At 39.2% G+C, this 20,172-nt stretch overlaps 1 pseudogene; it reads right to left on the bottom strand.

Moving 5' to 3' along the window:
- Window positions 1-349: 349 nt before the first annotated feature.
- Window positions 350-708, bottom strand: LOC142441455 (large ribosomal subunit protein eL34-like; annotated as a pseudogene).
- Between the last annotated feature and the right edge of the window lie 19,464 nt (window positions 709-20,172).

Below are 20,172 nucleotides of genomic sequence, written 5' to 3'. Positions count from 1 at the left end.
GGACTGCCAACTTCAGCCAACTCAGACTCAGCACACTCTGCCCCCACCTGTTCCCGATGCTGCTCGAGTCAGGCGAAACCTCCAGCTTACATCTGACTCACACACTTGAAGCCAACTGGACTTACCCAATTCTATAACTGTGTGACCCACTTCTTGATATAAATTTCTCTCCTTTAAATAAATCTCTGTTTTAATAATAAATATTCAGGCATCACTGGTTTTGTTTTCAACAGAACCCAGCATAATATGATATACTTTGCCTATCAAAGCACTACAAGATATATAAAACTATCCTGAATAAGGTTTTTTTTAAACAGAACAAGTCATTTATTATTCAAGCAAGCTTCATTTGTATTTATTTAGCCTTTTGACTCTGTGCTTGTGCCTTCAATACTTTCACCACGATTTTCTGCTCCTCAATCAGGAAAGCATGCTTGATCCTGTCTCAGACACATCTAGCGCACATGGACCCACCATAAGCCCTGCTGACGTGTTTTTTGGTTTTGGACAACCTCGTGAGAACTTTGGGTCTCACAGCACAGACCCTCGAAGTCGGCCCGAGCACACGCCACATGCAGATTTTGGCGCTTTCCCAACCTTCTTTGTATACAGGTAAACGATTCTGTTACCAGGGGTTCGGGACAGCCTAGTTTTGTTAGAGGCTGTATTGTAGGACAGCCTACGCTGGTAGGTCAGATGCTGAACCATTTTGAATGCCTCCACACAGCGTCTCCGGAAGAGGAAAACCCCGAGTAAGGTTTTTCATTTCTGTGTTACATGATTTTCTTCTGTAAATTAAATTAAAATATCACAATTATACTGAAGGCAGATATTTTTGTATTACTGATTCAGGGGTGAGTTGCTTGTTTTGTATTTAAATATCACTATTAACTTCAGGAAACTTATGAGAAAATTTAGGACTTTCATCTTTTATTAAAAGAAAAATATGTTAACACCTGTAGTAAGCAACAATTTTCAGTATTGACATGATATCAAACTTAATGTCATTGAGTTGATTCTGACCCAAAGCAGCCCATGGTTTCTGAAAATGTAAATCTATGAGGAAGCAGACAGCCTCTTCTTTCTTCTGCAAAGTGGCTGGTGGGTTTGAACTAGCCACTTTGAAGCTAGCCACCCAAAGCCTAATCATTATGCCATTAAGGCTCCTTACAAAGTATTATAAATATTCTAATATCTGAAATATAATTTTCATAAAATTAACCATATCAATTACATCCTGGATCCTTTTGTGCACTGCTCAGTTCAGCTTTTTTTGGCTACACTATGATTAAAATAATTATTCTCACGTGGGTTATTCTCTACGTATTCTATTAACATGCAATCATGTTTTAAATAATGAACACATTTTACTCTGGTGCCAAATTGTTTGTCTGCAGTATTTGCACAATTTTCAAAGTAGCAAAGATATGTTTGTGAGGAAAACGGGACAAGTAAATCCTCAATGAAAACTGTAGGTTTTCAATTTTAATTGAGCAACTTCAAAAGGGCTTTCTAAAATTTGGCATTTACTTTCACTAACTTTGTAATCTAATAAAATGAGTATCACATGATGAGCAACCGAAAAACTCCACTGTCATTAAGTCCATTTTGCCTCAGTGACCCTAGATAGGTTTTCCAAAGCTAGACATCTGTATGGGAGCAGACAGCCCATCTTTCTCTCATGGAGCAGCTATTGTAGTTGAACCACTGGCCAAAATCACTGGCTAGCAGTTAAGCCCTTACCTGAAAGTGTAACTAAGGGTCCTTCTAATAATCACACACACACACACACACACACACACACACACTCACACACACACTCACACACACACACAGCCATCAATAACAAACAAGGTATACAAGTGAAGATAAGGATAAACATACAAGTAAATATGGCTATGAATTATTTGTGTTATAAAGTTAATAATTATCTTTGCAGACCAGAGTGGTGGAGTTTTCCCTTCTAAAGGGAAACAGACAATATATAAAAGATCCACTAGAATTTAGGTGGACAAATATGTGGAAGGGACTTTGCAGATGAGAAATAAGTCTGAGTAAATATTCTGGGTCAGACATGAATCCTAGTGTACCAAGGAACACGTACGTAATGGGTATGCTTCTGAAAACAACTTCTTATAAATGGATGGTGAAAAATAAAGTCATAGGTGAAATAAAGGCAATCCATGGGGCCATATTGAAAGTTCCATGAAGTGTCAAAAGACCAAACAAATCTGTCTTGGAAGATGTACAACCAGAATGCTCCCTTAAAGGCAAGGATGACGAGAATCTCAATGGATATATTAGTTTTGTTCTCAGGAGAGACTTGTCCCTGGAGAAGACATCATGCTTGGTAAAGGACTGGGGCCATGAAAAAGATGAAGGCCCTTGACAAGATGACTTGACACAGTGGCTGCAACAATGGACTCAAACATAAGAACAATAGTCTGGGAGGTGTTTTGTTGTATTGTACACAGGGTCACCATGAGTTGAAACCAACTCAATGGCATCTAGCAGCAACAACAACAACAACATGGAATTCTGAACAGTAAAATAAAGGACACAGGTAAATTTGGAGAATAAATAAGAGTGAAAAGAAACTTGAGTAAAGGGATGCATGCTTTGTATATCCACTAGATAAATAAGCTATACATCACTATACACACACGATAATGTATGGAGATGAAGACCAATTGCAAAGTTATCTAATGGTTCATTTGTATAAATAAAGACACAGTGTGAGAGTTGTTTCAAAGGATGATACTATAGGATTTGACCAGATGTGGTACAGAGAGTGAAGGACAGGTAAGCGTCCCTGGTTGATCATATCACATTGTGCTTCTTCACAGATCCAAATCTCCTCTCAAATTTTAGTTTATTTGCCATTTCTTCTATTATATGATTAATATGAGTATTTTATTTCTTTTCCCATATAGTTTTCACATGAAGATTAAATAACTAAAAAGAAATATACCAGTATGTAGAATATCACCACAATGATCTTTAAATTCACATTAGCTAAAACCATTTGATTTAACCTCATAACATCAAAGGGCATCTATCTTTAATTGATGCTATTTAGCTAACTTATATTGTAGGAACTGTGTCTCAAAGATCTGAAACCTTTGCAGAAATATCCTAATATCAAGAAACTTTCTTTGGAATTATTCATGGGAAACTGTAACTTTGCCCTGAGGCTAATTATATGATTATTGTCACTAACTTATAGGTAGAGAGAGTAACCCAGATGTTCACCATATATTTCCATGTTCTTTTATTAATTGACAGGTAATACATATATCATATCATTCCATAGTTCAATCACGTCAAGCAGCATTGTACAATTGCTGCATATGTTTTAAAGACCAAGGTTTGCAGTCTAAATATTCCTAACAACAAAAACTGCCTGGTAGCCAATCTCTTCCTATAAAAGATTGGCCAGTTAACTGAGAACATGAGAGGTATGAAAGTATTACTATATTGCAACCTACAGTAATTTTATTGTTCTACAATTTTATTCATTTGGTACATTTCTGTATTAGACAGGGTTCTCTAGAGAGATAAAACCAGACTGCTGATAATTAATATATATATTTATAAAGATAGTTAGATATATAACACAAGAAATGAACTGTTAAAGTATATACAGATAGAGATATATAATACAAGATATGAACAGTTAAATTATAAAGCAGTACAAATGACTCAGTGCAACTCACTCCCATGAGAGAGTTGTGAGACACTGGCAGTCCTTCAAGTCTTGAAAGCCACCAGGTAGTCCTCTGTAGAGAGAGCTAGGCTATCCCTGCACAGGCAGCAAACACCAAGGCAGGTCACCAACCATCAGCCAGGTCACCAACTGTCAGTCCCCAGCTCCAGAGATGTAAATTCCAATCGTGTGGTCTTAAAGGGACTTCAACTTACAGTGACACAGTCCACAGGCTAGGCGTCCCACAGGCAGTATACCATTTAAATTGAGGCACAGAACAAGCAAGACAGCCACATACTGGTCCAATGATTAAAGAGTGAGAGACAAGAAAGGCGAGGCTCACCGAGTCATTTATCTTTCCACCCTTCAGTTAATCCCACTTGTGTTTATCGACCAGGCTGGCACATTAAACTATCTCAATTTCTAAATGGAAACATTATGTAAACTTTATGTAAAATTAAAATGAGACCCTATATTCTGGATATTTCATATTTATCGCATTTTGTTTATCCATTGTGCTATATTTTAATTCATTGTTATCATTCTAGCTTTCCCTCAAATTAAAGATGGTGGAGCACTCGATTAAGAGATACTTTGATTCATCCTGACTTTTTTTGATTATGAAGTAGAATTTCAAGACATACAGGTAAGGGCACCAAATAATTCTATTAACAAATCTTTAAATAATGTGTACTTAAAAATACTTCTAATTCAGCTGAATACTTCAAAGGTTTATATTTAATAATTTTAAATAAACAAAATCTTTAAACAATGTTTTCCTTTTGTTGTTTTTGTAAATTCAATATAATGGAAAAATTCAATTTTCACAATAGTATATGCATGATTACCATCTTAAATTGAATGATCCTACTGTACTCAATAGATGAGAGAGATAACCTTTTAAAACAAAAAAATATTTTTCTCAAAGATTCTTAGACTAATTGAAGGATCTTCTTTTTTTAATATGAGTTGGAAAGTCAAGTATAAAGAGAAGTTCACTTTAATTCAATAATTTATAATCTATTGGGTTGTAATTTTAAAATTATAATTTTATAAATTTATAATTTTCCAAGGAAACCGAAATATAATAGAAGATTGTCTATCAGTATAATTAGTATCACTAAATCATACACATGAAAAATATTAAATTGGCAAATGCTAAGTGACATAATTTTACAACTTTAAAAAGTCAATTTAAATAATAGGAAGATAACTTAAAAAAATAAATTAGTCAATCATAAAAGGACAATTATCGTATGAGACCACTAATATAAAAAGTGAAAGAAAGGCTTCCACACTAAAGAAAAAGAGGAAAAAGGATATTGAAGATAACAATTAAAAAATACAACCAAACAGGTCCTGGCCTGGATGGCTTCACTGGGAAATTCTACCAGATATTCAGAGAATTGCTGCAATTTTACTCAAATTCTTCCAAAGCATAGAAAAAACAATAAAGACTCCCTGGATTATTTTTTAAAGCTTGTGTCACCAAGACACCAGAGCCTGATAAAGAGTACAAAAAAAGAAAATTACAATCCAATATTCCTCATGAATGTAGATGCAACTATTCTCAACAAAATTCTAGCTAATAGGATTTAATAGCATATCATCTCAAACACAACACCCCCCCACAAACAATTCAACTTAAATATGAGCAGAGGATATGAACAGACTTAACTAAGACTATCATCTAGTCAGTCAACAAACACACGAAGAAATGCACCTGATCATTAACTATTAAAGAGATGCAAATTAAAACAACAATGAGATATTATCTCATCGCAGTATCAGTAACAAAGTTTAAACAACAAAATAAAAACCCAGACAACAATAAATGATGTGGAGAATGTGGAGAAACCTTTTGTTAAGTGCCATTGAGTTGGTTCCAATCCATAGCAATCCTTTACACAACAGAATGAAAGACTGCATGCTCCTGCACCATCCTGACAATTCTTCCTATACTTGAGCCTGTCGTGTTGCCACTGTGTCACTTCATACTATTTAGAGTCTTCCTGCCCTTCTACTTTACCAGCATGATATCCTTCTCCAGGGACTGGTCTTTCCTGACAAAATGTCCAAATTATGTAAGATGCTCCTTGCCTTTAAGGAACATTTTGACTGTACTTCTTCCAAGACAGATGTGTTTGTTCTTCTGGAAGTCCATGTACTTTCAATATTCTTCACCTGCACCACAATTCAAATACAGCAATTCTTCTGTGGCTTTCCTTATTTATTGTCCAACTTTCATATGCATATGAGGCAACTGATCATAAAATGGTATAATACCTATGGAAAAGGCTCTTTCTTAAAAAGTTGAAAATAGAAATGTCATATGATCCAGCAATCACCCTACTAAGTATATAATCTACAGAAATTAAGAGCCATGAAACAAGTAACTATATGAACATCCATGCATCTAGCTCAGCATTATTCATAATAGCAACCTAAGTGTCTATCAAAGGGTGTCTATCAACTATGATACATACACACAATGGAATATGACATAAACGTGAATAGTGGTATATCTGTGAAACATGTCATAATATGGTTCAACTTTTAGGGGATTCTGCTGAGTGAAATTAGTCAATCACACAAAAGGAAAAATATTGAATGAGAATATTATTATAAAAAGTAAAAAGCATTGAATAAAAAGTTTACATGCAAAAAACAACATTCTTTGATAATTAGAGGGATGGGAGTGGAGGGAGGGTAAATTACTAACTAGATAGAGCTGCATTAACTTGGCTTAAGCCTTAAGCGAAAGGTGATGTACAACGAGGAGATCAGCACAAAATGACCAAGGAGGAAATTTCAGGAGGATCACAAGAGTTAAAAGCAGCAGAGGTAAATGTCAGGACACACATAATCCACTGTAAGAGTAGTAACAATCATGTATGTGTTCTAAACATACTCATTAGTGCCTGGTCGATAATATTGAGTAAATATTTTGAAAATTTATGAATATTTAAAATGGGTCTGTAGTGTAAATGAGATATTTTAGCTGAGTGAAAAGTAATTGCTTTCCAAAAGAATATCATATAATACAGGCAGAATTTTGAAAACATATTTGGGAAATGCTCATATACCCTGATATGATTTCCTGGGTAGATTATATGAATGACATGTTTTTAAAACTTTCATGCATGCACATATTAACAAAGCTTGGAAGCACAATTTTCTCACAGACATCCAAATACTTCAAAAATTTCCAATGAGTTTTCAGCTTTTTAAATTAAAATATAACAAATTTTTCCCCATTTTTAAGAACAACAGATTGACATCAGAGAATATGGAAATGTACTTAGGGATAGTAGCAAAAGCTCTTGAAAAGTAGGCTAGAATTAATATGGGGGAAGGGAGACAGCGGTCGGTGTGAGAGATGAAAATAATAACAATGTACAATCTATCAGGGGGTTATGAGGGTGGGGGCGGAGAAAGGGGGAAAAAGAAAGCTGATACCAAGGGATCAATAGCAAATAAATTCCACCCAGGTACAAGGGAACAACAACTGATCCAAATTGGTGGTGAGGTGGGTGTGGGAGGCCTGGTAGGGCATGATCAAAGGTAATGTAATATAGAGGTATTGCTGAAAACCAGGTGGGAACTGAGCATGATAGTGGGACAGGAGGAAAATCAAGGGAAATAGAGAAAAGAGCTGGGAGGCAAAGGGCATTTATAGAGGGCTAGAAAAAGACATGTACATATACAAATATATTTATATATGAGGATGGGGAAGGAGATCTATGTGCCTATATTTATAGGCTTAGTATTAAGGTGGCTGAAGGACATTGAGCTTTCACTCAAGTACTCCTCAACGCAAGAATATTTTCTTCTATTAAATGGGGGTTCTATGATGCTTTCCTTCCTGACACAACCGCTGAAGACAAAGCGGGTGAATAAGCAAATGTGGTGAAGAAAGCTGATGGTGCCTGGCTATCAAAAGAGATAGCATCTGGGGTCTTAAAGGCTTGAAGATAAACAAGCGGCCATCTAGCTCAGAAGCAACAAAGCCCACATGGAAGAACACACCACCCTGTGTGACCACGAGGGTCCGAAGTCATCAGCTATCAGGCATCAAAGAACAAAAAATCATATCACTGGGTGCACACCTCCATGATACAATTCCTGAGGACAAATGGGTGCATAAGCAAATGTGGTGAAGAAAGTTGATGGGGCCCGGCTATCAAAAGATATAGCATCTGGGGTCTTAAAGGCTTGACGGTAAACAAGCGGCCATCTAGCTCAGAAGCAACAAAGCCCACATGGAAGAAGCACACTAGCCTGTGCAATCATGAGGTATTGAAGGGATAAGGTATAAGGCATCGTCAGAACAAAAAAATCTTACCATAGTGAATGAGGAGTGAGTGCAGAGTGGAGACCCAAAGCCCATTTGTCAGCCCCTGGGGATCCCCTTCCAGAGGGGTTTATGGGAGGAGAAAATTCAGGCAAGTGCTATGTAGCACCGATGAAAAATACAAATTTCCTCTAGTTCCTAAATGCTCCTCCCCCCGCCCCCCTGCCATGATGCGAAGTCTACCTTGCAAGTCTGGATAGAGCAGAGATGTACACTGGTACAGATAGGAACTGGAAATAAAGGGAATCCAGGGCGGATGATATCTTCAAGACAAGAGGTGTGAGTGGCGATACTGGGAGGGTGGGTTTGAAAAGGGGAACTGATTACAAGGATCTATATGTGACCTCCTCCCTGGGGGACAGACAACAGAAACGTGGGTGAAGGGAGACGTCGGACAGGTCAAGATATGACAAAATAATAATTTATAAATTATCAAAGGCTCACGAGGGAGTGGGTAGCAGGGAGGGAATGGTTAGTGGGGAGGGAGGGGAAAAAGAGGTCCTGATGCTACGGGCTTAAGTAGAGAGCAAATGTTTGGAGAATGATTAGGGCAATGAATGTAAAGATGTGCTTTACACAATTGATATATGTATGGATTGTGATAAGAGTTGTATGAGCCCCTAATAAAATGATTTAAAAAAAAGCAATTTCCTAGAAAAGAATGAGGGCAACATATGTGCAAACATGCCTGATCCAATTGATGTATAGATTGTGATAAGAGTTGGGTGAGCCCCCAATAAGATGATTTAAAACAAAAGTGTCAAAATTAATATTCTAAATGTTCTCAAGAATGTTCCTATCTTATATCAATCAATGCATATCTATGATGAGGTAAAGAATAATGCAAAAAGGAAGAGCTAATCGTATGTGAGGAACCCTGGTGGTGGGTGCTACTGGATAAGCACTGAACTGCGAACAGTATGGTTGGCACTTCAAAGCCATTTCTAGTAAAAGAAGGCACCTGAGACAGATACACTGCCCTGACCTTCTATAACAAAGATGTGAAATCAACAGATAAGTAGGAAAAACCTTGAGTCTCGAGTCTCTGAGCAAAGAAAACCAAACAAACAACACTGACAGAGAAACTCAAAAGGTGGAGCCCATGCAAAGAGATCAAGAAAAACAAAAATTTCTCAGCTGGCCAACCAGGAGCTCAGCCACCCTCCTGCCATCCAGATCAATCTGTGGGACCCCGAGGCAGAGAGAGGTGAGCCATCCCCTCCTCCTCACACCCACAGGGGAATAGAGCAATACCCAGGGCCCAATCTCGTCCCACAGACGACACGATCACTCCTCCCTCCACATCCCTGCGGTGACGAGGACACTGAAAAGGGGTCAGGCCAGACACAACACTGGGAGGCTGCAAAAGAGGAGGCTGAGTCACTCTGGAACTGCAGGCCACCTTGAGGTCTACAGGAGACACAGGTCCACACATTTATTGCCAGAGACTACATTCTACCGCTTGGTCTCCAGCTCTGTCACTTAGCTCCTGCAAACACCCTGACTCTTAGCAATGCCCTGAGGCTAAAGTGAATGTGACAGGAAGACAGATTCTGTGTTTTTTGTGTACCCTTCCCCCATCTTCTTATGCTTTCTGTCTTGATAAACAATGAAAACACCCCCAAAAGTGATGGGGCCATCCTGTGTTCCCACACCACCTGGCAACCACAGAAGTCAGCCTCAGGACTGAGACCTGGACAAATAACTGAGACAAGCTGTGACTTTAGGTTTGCTGTTTTCATTATTGTGCTTCCCTCCACCACCATTCTTTTGTATCTGGATAAGCCACAAGGAGAGAGATCCTGGACATCATGGGTGGAATCCTTTAGAATTATCTACAACAATCTGTTAACCAGAGAGGTAAGCAACTTTCCTAAATGCTCACCCAAGGCTGCATTCCTACTGTGTGCATGCTGGGTGAGCCCTTGAGAAGAACGACCTGGTAACTGAGAAAGAGAAAGCAACTGTTGGATCTGGCAGGACTGTTCTTGTTGGAGTGATTATTCGGCTGTGTTATTTCTATGTGACTTTTAATTTTACTTAGCTTTGATTGTTAATAATGCTATCTTGTTCCACAATGGATGCATGGATTGTTATGAGTTATAAGAGCCCCCAATTAAATGATCCTTAAAAAAATCCAAAGAAAGTCTGAGAATTATGTGAGACACTACTGAGAGGCACAACTTTCAACTGATTGGCATTCCAGAGCAGGAAGATTTGGGCCCTGGAGAGTTGGTATGCCTTGGAGGTAAGTCTGTGAATGTGAATTGTTACCTTTGCCAGCTGAAGGCAAACTACTTTGGTAAACATTTGAACCAGAATTGAGAAACACACTGGCTCAATCAAGACCTACATACCAGGTACCAGGAAAAGTATTAATTTGTACACCTGGAACAGGAAGTCCAGTTGGAGTCACCACCTGGCTAAAACACAAAATTCACTACCATCAAGTGGATTCTGATTCATAGCAACCTGCTTAAGTTTACAATTCACTGCCATTTTCAAACAGGAGAGTTGAGTGTGTAGAAGCCTAACAGGTAGGTCAAATGGGGATGAGGTGGGATCAAGAGGCTTGCTTCATAGTAAATGAATCTGACAATTGGCCCAGGAACATGGAATTCACTGATGTTCCCCATAACTCACTGCCATTGACTTGATTTCAACTCACAGTGACCCTTTAAGATAAGGTAGAACTGCCCCTGTGAGTTTCTGAGATTGTAACTCTTTGTAGGAGTAGAAAGTGCCCTCTTTCTCTTATGGAGTGGCTGGTTCTTTTGAACAGCTGACCTTGAGCTTAGCAACCAAACTAGTCAACACTGTATCACCAGGACTCCTTTGAGTCAGATTCCACTTGATGTCAGTGGTAAATGACCATGGTCCCCATCATCCTGAAACAGTTGGCTCAATAGAAAGACAGAATGACTTTCTAAAGCCACAATTATTGTGCCCCTTAGGTGACAATACCTTGCAGGCTTGGGATAATGCTCTTCGCAAAGACTTATAGGCTCACAGCCAGCATCCAGTATGCGGTTTTCTTTCTCCAGTAACGAGGATTCATGGATCCCAGAACCAAGAGGTGAATATGAGAATGCTAGCACTCACTATTACCCCTAGCAACCCCCTCATAACATCTTGCTTCCTATGATCTTCAGGTATTGCTGTTGCTGTAGGTCAGTAGTTCTCAACCTGTGGGTTACAACCCCTTCTGGGGTCAAACGTCCCTTTCACAGGGTTCACCTGATTCATAACAGCAGAAAAATTGCAGATATGAAATAGCAATGAATTTTTAATATAATTTTTATAGTTGGGAGTTCACCAAAATATGAGGGACTGCATTAAAGGTTCGTGGCATTAGGAAGTTTGAGAACCACTGTAGGCTCCATAAAGTTGGTTCAGACCCATAGCAACCCAATACACAACAGAATGAAACAGCCCAGTTCTGCACTATCCTCACAATTGTTCTTGTGCTTGAACCCATTGATGCAGCCACTGTGTCAATTTCTCTCTTTGAGAGCTTCTCTCTCTTTCACTGTCACTCTACTTTACCAAGCATGATATCCTTCTCCAGAGACTGGTCTCTCCTGACATTTCCAAGGTACTGAAGATGAATTTCCTCTTGCCTCTAAGGAGCATTCTTGTCCTATTTTCCAAGAGAGATGTGTTTATTCTTTGGCAGTCCATGCTACTGTGTATATTCTCCTCCGGCACCACCACTTAAACTCATCAATTCTGCTTTGGTCTTCCTTATTCAATGTGAAATGTTCACATGCATATGTGGCAGTTGAAAACACCATGGCTAAGGTTAGGCACACCTTAGTCCTCAAAGCAATATCCTTGCTTTTCAAGACTCTAAAGAGATTTTGTGCAGCAGATTTATCCAAAGTAACAAGTCTTTTGATTTTTTCACTGCTGTTTCCATGAACATTTATTTTGGATCGCAGCAGACAAAATCCTTGATAACTTCAGTCCTTTCTCCACTTATCATGAAGTTGCCGACTGGTCCATTAGTGAGGATTTGTGAGGATTTCTTTACAATGAGTTGTAATCTATATTAAGGCAGCAATCCTAGATTTTCAAGTACCTCAAATCCTCATCACTTTCAGCAAACAAAGTTGGGTTATCTACATATTGCAGGTTCTTCATAAGCCTTCTAAAGCCAATCCTGAAGTGACAATCTTCTTCCTATATTCCACGTTCTGTGATTATTTGTTCAGCATACAAACCGATTAAGTCTGTTGAGAAGATACACCTCTGATGTACAACTATCACGATTTTTAAACCATGTAATATTCCCTTGCTCTTGCCTCTTGATGCATGTACATGTTCTGCATCAGTACAATGAAGCATTCTGGAATTCCCATAGTATATTATGATCCACACAGGCAAATGCCTTGGTATAGTCAAAGAGACACAAGTACACATCTTTCTGGTATCAGATTGCTTGTTCCATGTTCTCTTCTGAATCTTGCCTGAACCTCTGGCAGTTCCCTGTTGATGTACTGCTGCAACTGTTGTTGGATGATATTTAGTAAAATTTTACTGGCATGTGATATCAGCGATATTGTTCTATAATTTGAGCAGTCGGCTGGATAAACTGTCTTTGGAGTGGATACAACTATGGATCTCTTCCAGTCAGTTGGCCAACGAGCTGTCTTCCAAATTTCCTGGCATAAACGAATGAGTGTCTCCAGTGAGTCATCAGTTTGTTGAAACATTTCAATTGGTATTTGATTCATTCATTTCAGCTGGTACTGGTTCCAGTTTATGAAATGGTTATTGAATGCAGTTATAGGACTCACAAGAATAATTGACTTCAGGAAGAGTATAAAATGGATGGGGCAGCTCCCTTCAACTAAGGCCAATTTTGGACAGTGCTGCTGATGAGAATTCTGTTATGAGCACGCTCTGCTGGAGATTAACGTGGGATCCGAGCGGTGAAGGAACGTTGGTGACGCTGAAACTTGGCAGTTCAATGCCGCTAGAACTCCACTCTCTGCTCCGATGAATATGCACGGTCTTAGAAATCCTTTACAGGGTCACTTTGAATTGGAAAGACTAATCCCTGGAAAGGACATCATTCTTGGTAAAGGAGAGGGCAGTGGAGAAGAGGAAGCCCCTCAACAACATGGATGACCCGGTAGCTGCAATGCCGGGTTTGCATGGAACAGTCGTGAGGACCGCACAGGGTCAGGCATTGCTTCATTTTGTTGCACATACAGTCACAGTGGGTCGGAATGGACTGGACAGCACCTAAAAACAACAACAACAAACAACAACGACATGAGTCAGAATGGACTACTCAATGGCAGTTTGTGCTCCACCCCATCCAATGACAGTATTTTGAATTTCAGCTGTGAGTGACAGATCCAGACTGTTCACTTGTTGGACTGTTCTACATTTTCCTTATAAAATGTTCTGGAAATAACTCTTCTGTGACTCTAGTTTTGCTACTTTTATTTTTACTTAAGAATCTCCAATGATACTATTCAGTTGGATAACCTGCAATTTCACTTGTTGGAGTTATTCTGGAGACCAATATTCAAATTCTTCCTGTCTCTGGGTTTCCATCTCCCTTAGCTAATACATCTGCTGGTGTTGATGAGTAACCTGGTGGAATGACACAGAAGTCAGATCCCTAAGGTTGTACATCCTTGGTGAACACGCCCTTTTCAAGTCCTGGTTCTTAACACCTATCCTTTATTGTCAAACTGTACAGCAGAGTAATGAGACATACTGATAGATCATCTGAATCCTAAACGTATTTATTTTCCCAGATACCATACTTCTTCTTCATGATCAAAGTCAATTATCCTGTGAGTCTTATACCTTCTTCCTTGTCTTCTGGTCACTCAGTACAAAGGATTCAAAGTAACTGGGTGGTAGCTTTAGTTTTAAGTATGAGATTCTCTCTGTGTTTCCTAGTAAAACCTTTTTTTTACTATCATATTCAGAACGTCTGAATCCCTACTGTGCAGATTAAGAAGTTCCAGGATTCAGATCATATGTCCCAAATACGAGGGATTCCGCCCCACCAAAAATAAAATGGAAAAAACATCTGTCGGGTAGAGTTCATGGTATGCTTGGTGAGCACCCGGGAACTCACTCTAGTTAGTGCACCCAGTGGTGTCACTTGGGAAGGTTCTTTATGGTCACGGTGCATTTTTTTATCTCATTAAAGCTGTTCCACTTGAACCTCATTTTTGTGATGGCCAATTTAAGAGAACAGTGCATGTCTGTGAAATTTTATTTCCTCCTGGGGAAAAAATTGCTTCAGAAACTGTTATGATTCTGAACACGGCTTACACAGACAGAACTATGGGAAAAACTCAATTGTACGAGTGGTTTTCTGATTTCCACAAAGATGAAATGTCGATTGAAACAAATCTTGTTTTGGATGTCCATCAAATTCCCACATGGACAAAAATGTCAACCCACAGTGCATTTGGAGTTCGTTTCACCAAACCAGACTATTAAGCTTTCTATTTAGTGGTTTGGAAAAGATTGTGTAACAGTGTGTGGGAAAAAAGACCTGATTTGCGGCAAACAGATGTGGTTTTTCCACAACAACAATGTACCTGCTCACTCAGCCATCTCTGAGTGCCAGTTTTTGGAAAAAAAATTGTATGCTTCTCTTGCTCCACACACCTTACTCACCTGACCTTGTGTTGTGAGATTTCTTTTTATTTCCACAAAAAGGAGGGACATGAAAGAACAGTGATCTGACAACAGCATAGAAGAGGTGAAGAAAAAATGAGGACGGTGCTGTCAGCCATCCAAACAGACAAGTTTGAAAAATGATTCCAAGAATGGAATCACAGGTTTGACAAATGTATTAATTGTAATGCAGAGGACTTTGAAGATGTTTATAAACATTTAAAAAATACATAGCTTAAAAAATTCCATTTGGGAGGGTATCCCCTTGAAAATATAGTAATAAGGACATGAAATAATGTAATGGTCATTGATGTATGATATATGTCATATTATAAGATATGAATTCCAAGATGATTCCTTAGTTGCAATTTCAATAGGTCATTTCATTAATTTATGAGGACATCGGTTTTGGGATGTTGTGAAATATAAGGCCATGAGGACACTAATTGTCAAATGCCATACGTGCTTGGCTATAAATTAGGTATTTTTTTGGTCTAGTACAGTGTCATGAATTATTCTAATCACCCTCAGCTAGAGGTCATGTCTGAGATCTTGATATGACAAGATAGTCCATACCTGTATGATGTATCAAATCCAGTTAAGTGAATTTCTACTCTTTTCAAGGTCAAATATATTCATAGTAGCTAAATTGTCACCAAGTGTGGTAGTAACATAATCTGGTGTCAATTTGGGACTTGAAAGGATTAAGAGTGAAGGGGTGGAGTCTTATCTATCAATTGGGTCATAACTAATGAGGCCTCTGTGTGGGTATGACCTTTCCCTGAGGATTTTGGAATTTCCTGTATTTCCTCCTTTAGATGGGAGACACCCCCTCTCTCTGCCCACTCCTTGAGAGATGCTCTACTGACAAGACACATGGCACTCTGCTCATGGACCCCATGCCCTGGGAACTGGAGGAGCCCATGGAGATACCTGCCAGTGCTGAGATGCTTACAGCGCCACTGGATCCAAAATATTTTTCACCCATTGGCCTGTGATCTTCCTGAATTTGGCATAATTGCATGTGTCTTATGAATCAGAAGAGGACTTTATAGATTGGTATCAGACATATGGGTTAATATCAGATTTATGGACTTGATCTGGAATGGGCTGGGATGTTTTCTCAATGTTCAACTGATCGTGTAATTAAACCTCTTTCCTATACACATATGAGTATCTATGAATTTGTTTCTCTAGTCTACCCTAAGACACCGAGGTGTGTTGTCCTATTATGGGTTCCACATTGGTCTCATTCACTGGCAAGTTGTGTATTTTCAAGTCAAAGTGAAGCACATGACAAAGCTGTATGATCTGAGCTGTGGTCTCAGCTGGAGGATCCAAGCTGGTTCATTCTGTCTCGTTGTTAATGTCAATCCCATGATACGTAGTCTCAGCTTGAAAATGGCATATACCTTTTTCTATACTTCATATTTACTCTAGTAGATCCATTAATGCAGATCTTCCACAGATATGTTTATATGTCTCCATGTATATCACTGAACTATTTCTCCATGTATATTGCTGATCACCATCAACCCTCCTCTACCTTAACACCATATATTTGTATCTTAGCCTACTTTTCTTTCTATAAAACAGGAATATATGATTAGTTAATTACACAGTGGGAATTTCCCTTTTCTGCTGCCTTTCAAAACCATTACTAGGAGGTATGATAGCTCACCAGCAACCCGTTTTAGTTTATATCAGCTTGCCAAGCTGATCATTCAAGAATCAAGGTTGGCATTTAATATTCTATCAACTGGTGAGGCCAGAATTATGAATTGAGGGCTAGATGTAAGTGCAACAGTGATGTATGACATGAATTCTGAGTCACCTGTGTGTGCAGTTTACTCTGTATGTCCTCTGACCCTATTCCTGCCTCATCCTGGATCTACCACTTTTGACTTATATTGGATTGTTTCTGTCTCTGCGTGGGTTTATAGGAAGGGGTTTTGAAAAGCTCTTGCAAGAATTCCATTATCTTTTAATTGCATTTAATCTCCATGAGTGTTTTGAAAGCCACCTTGCGCTTGGTTAGTTTGACTAATTCCAGTCATACAGTGGAGTTCTGCTTTTATGATCATTCACTGTCCCAGGATTTGGAGCTCTTTCTCTAAAAGTTCGTTATGTGCCAGGGAGTTCCTTTTGAGTAACTAATAATAAGTATCTACTGTAGGCATTAAGTTATTTTCTCAAAACTATAGGGGGTCTGTTGTCATTCTCCATTGGAGGCTTTCCATAAACTCTACATTTCCTCCCTGCTCAGATATGTCTAAGATCCAGGACCCAAAACTCAGGCCTGCTTGTGCCTGGTTTGAATTCCCTGAAGAGCCCTTTCCTCTTCTGGAATGAATTTGCCGCTTGTATTATTCTCCCGTTTGAGCAGCCATGTCTGTATTGGGTAACCTTCAGCTATTTAGGACATTGAGAAACTTAGGAACTACTTTCAAGCCAGACCTCGAATTACTGTATCAAAGATTTCAAAGATAATATGCTACACTTAACTTCACAAGTGGCACAGTGGGTGACAAGTTGGGCTGCTAATGGTAAGGTCAGTGTTTGGAACAGACTAACTGCTCCTTGAGAGAGAGATGAGACCCCCTAACATGTAATCATAGAGACTCGAAGGGAAATTCTATTCTGTCCTTTAGGTTTGTTTGTGTCAGCAGTGACTCGACGGCTGTGGGTTTGACTTTGGTTTGGTTGATAAACAAGTATGTTTTTAAAGGAAACTAACAATTATAACTATTATTATAATAGTATTACTAAGCAACAATTTTGTTATTAATGTATAAAGCATTTTAATATTATTCCTTTTACTTAGTCTCAATATTTTTTGCATTTCTATTTTAATGTTTCATAACATATATATGCGGGTACCCTAAAGAAACCAGAATTTTTTTCAAAATGATATATTTACATTTTTTTTTTTACCAAACAACCTTATCATTTTCAAAGTACTTTCCATTATACTTAATACACATGTCTAATCTGCAATTCCATTTTTGGAAACATTTTTAAAACTCACCTTTTGGATTGCTGACAGTACCCCCCTCATTTTTTCCTTCGCATCTTTTATGGCATCAAATCACTGTCCTTTCATGTCCTTCTTCATTTACAGGAACAAAAAAAGGTCTCATAGGGTGAGGTCAAGTGAGTCAGGTGTTTGGGGGCAAAAGAGGCATGCTGTTTTTGCCAGAAACTGGTGTACTGTGATGGCTGCGTGAGCAGGCGTATTGTTGTGGTGACAAAACCACTCTTCTATCTGCCACAAATCGGGCCTTAAAAAATATCATTTTATTGGGGCTCATACAATTCTTATCACAATCCATACATATATATATCCATTGTGTCAAGCACATTTGTACATTTGTTGCCATCATCATTCTTAAAACATTTGCTTTTTACTTCAGCTCTTGATGTCAGCTCCTTATTTCCCCCCTCTATCCCTGCTCCCCCCTCCCTCATGAACCCTTGATAATTCATAAATTATTCTTTTGCCATAGCTTATACTGTATGACGTCTCTCTTCACGCACTTTTCTGTTGTCTATCCCCCCAGGGAGAAGGTTATATGTAGATCCTTGTAATTGGTTCCCCTTTTCTACCCCACCTTCCCTCCACCCTTCTGGTATCACCACTCTCACCATTGCTCCTGAAGGGATCATCTGTCCTGGATTCCCTGTGTTTCCAGCTCCTATCTGTACCAATTTACATCCTCTGGTCTAGCCAGATTTGTAAGGTGGAATTGGAATCATGATAATCGGGGAGAGAGGGGAGGAAGCATTTAGGAGCTAGAGGAAAGCTGTATGTTTCATCCTTGATATCCTGCACCATGACTGGCTCATCTCCTCCCCGTGAACCTTTTGTAAGGGGGTGTCCAGTTGCCTACAGATGGGCTTTGGGTCTCAATTCTGAATTCACCCTCATTTACAATGAGATGATTTTTTGTCTTTGATGCCTGATACCTCACCCCTTCAGCACCACGTGGTCACACAGAGTAGTGTGCTTTTTCCATGTGGTCTTTGTTTCTTCTGAGCTAGATGGCTGCTTGTTTATGTTCAAGCCTTTAAGACCCCAGACATTGTATCTTCTGATAGCCAGGCACCATCAGCCTTTCTTCACCACATTTGCTTATGCACACATTTGTCTTCAGTGATCATATTGGGAAGGTGGGCATCATGGAATGCCAGTTTAATAGAACAAAGTGTTCTTGCATGGATTAAGTACTTGAGTGGAGATCCAATGTCCATCTGCTGCCTTAATACTAAACGTATAAATATATGCATGTAGATTTATTTCCCCACTTTCCTACATAAATATATTTTCATATGTGCATGCCTGTATTTAGCCCTCTATAAAAACCCTTTGCCTCCTAGTTCTTTCCTCTATTTCCTTTTACTTTCCTCTTGTCCCACTATCATGCTCAGCCTTCTTTGGGCTTTCAGTAATTTCTCTCAGTTACATTGCCCTAGCTGAATCCCTACCTCTCACACCCTTCTTGCCACTAATTTTGGATCACTTGTTGCTCCCTTGTCCCTGGGTTGGTCAATAGCACCTCCTTTCCCCACCTTCCCCTCTCCCATTTCCCCCAGAACCATTGGTCCCTTTGTTTTCTCCTCCATACTAATCATCCAGCCTATCTTATCTAGATAAATCTGCAGAGATAATAATATGCACCCCAAAAAAGGCATAGCAAGACAAAGTGACAAAAGAGAACACAACTTTGACAACAAAAAAAGAAAACCAATGATCCATATAATAAATGAATTAAAAAAAAGAATCGGAAAAAAATTAAATTAAAAAAGAAAGAAAAAAACCTGTAAATGGATCAAGGCCTGGTTTTTGACCTCTAGGTGTGTCCTCCAGTCAAATCCAATGGGGTGCCATGCTAGGCCCCAAAGTCTATCCTTTGCACTCCCTAGGGAGCTGCATGTTCTGCTCCCTCCATTTGCTCTCCTGCCCTCCTTTTGTGTTTTCCTTGTCTTGGGGTCAGTCCAGGCAAATCCTGTCTCCAGTGTTGTCCCCTGTAGGGCATGGGTCAGCGAGGGATGTCGTGTCTCATAGTGGGATCAGCCATATGGCTCACACTGTGCATTGGCAGGGATATTGTCTTCTAGGCCTGTTGGGCCAGGATGTGCTCCACTCTTCCCCGCCCACCCCCACTGATTTGTCCCCATGTGCTCTGATCAGACATGTCCCTCTCCCTATATGTAGCTTCAGTGCTGGCCTCTAAAGTAAATTCTATGGGGGGAAAAAATCAGTCCTTTTATGTCTCACACTGTTATGCAAATTTTTAGAACCTCTAAATAGAAAGCTTGATTAACAGTCTGACCTGATGGAACAAACTCCAAATGCATTACAAGTCAACATGTCCATCTGTTTGGAAAGTTTACAGAGGTTTATCATCAATCATTGTTTCTCCCTTTTTGAAATACTTGTACACTTGAGCTTCCCCCA

Source organism: Tenrec ecaudatus, chromosome 2, assembly GCF_050624435.1.
Source record: "Tenrec ecaudatus isolate mTenEca1 chromosome 2, mTenEca1.hap1, whole genome shotgun sequence".
In the NCBI taxonomy this organism is placed as follows: Eukaryota; Metazoa; Chordata; class Mammalia; order Afrosoricida; family Tenrecidae; genus Tenrec; species Tenrec ecaudatus.
The sequence above is the reverse complement of the archived record's forward strand: the minus strand, read 5'-3'. Positions and strand labels throughout refer to the sequence as shown.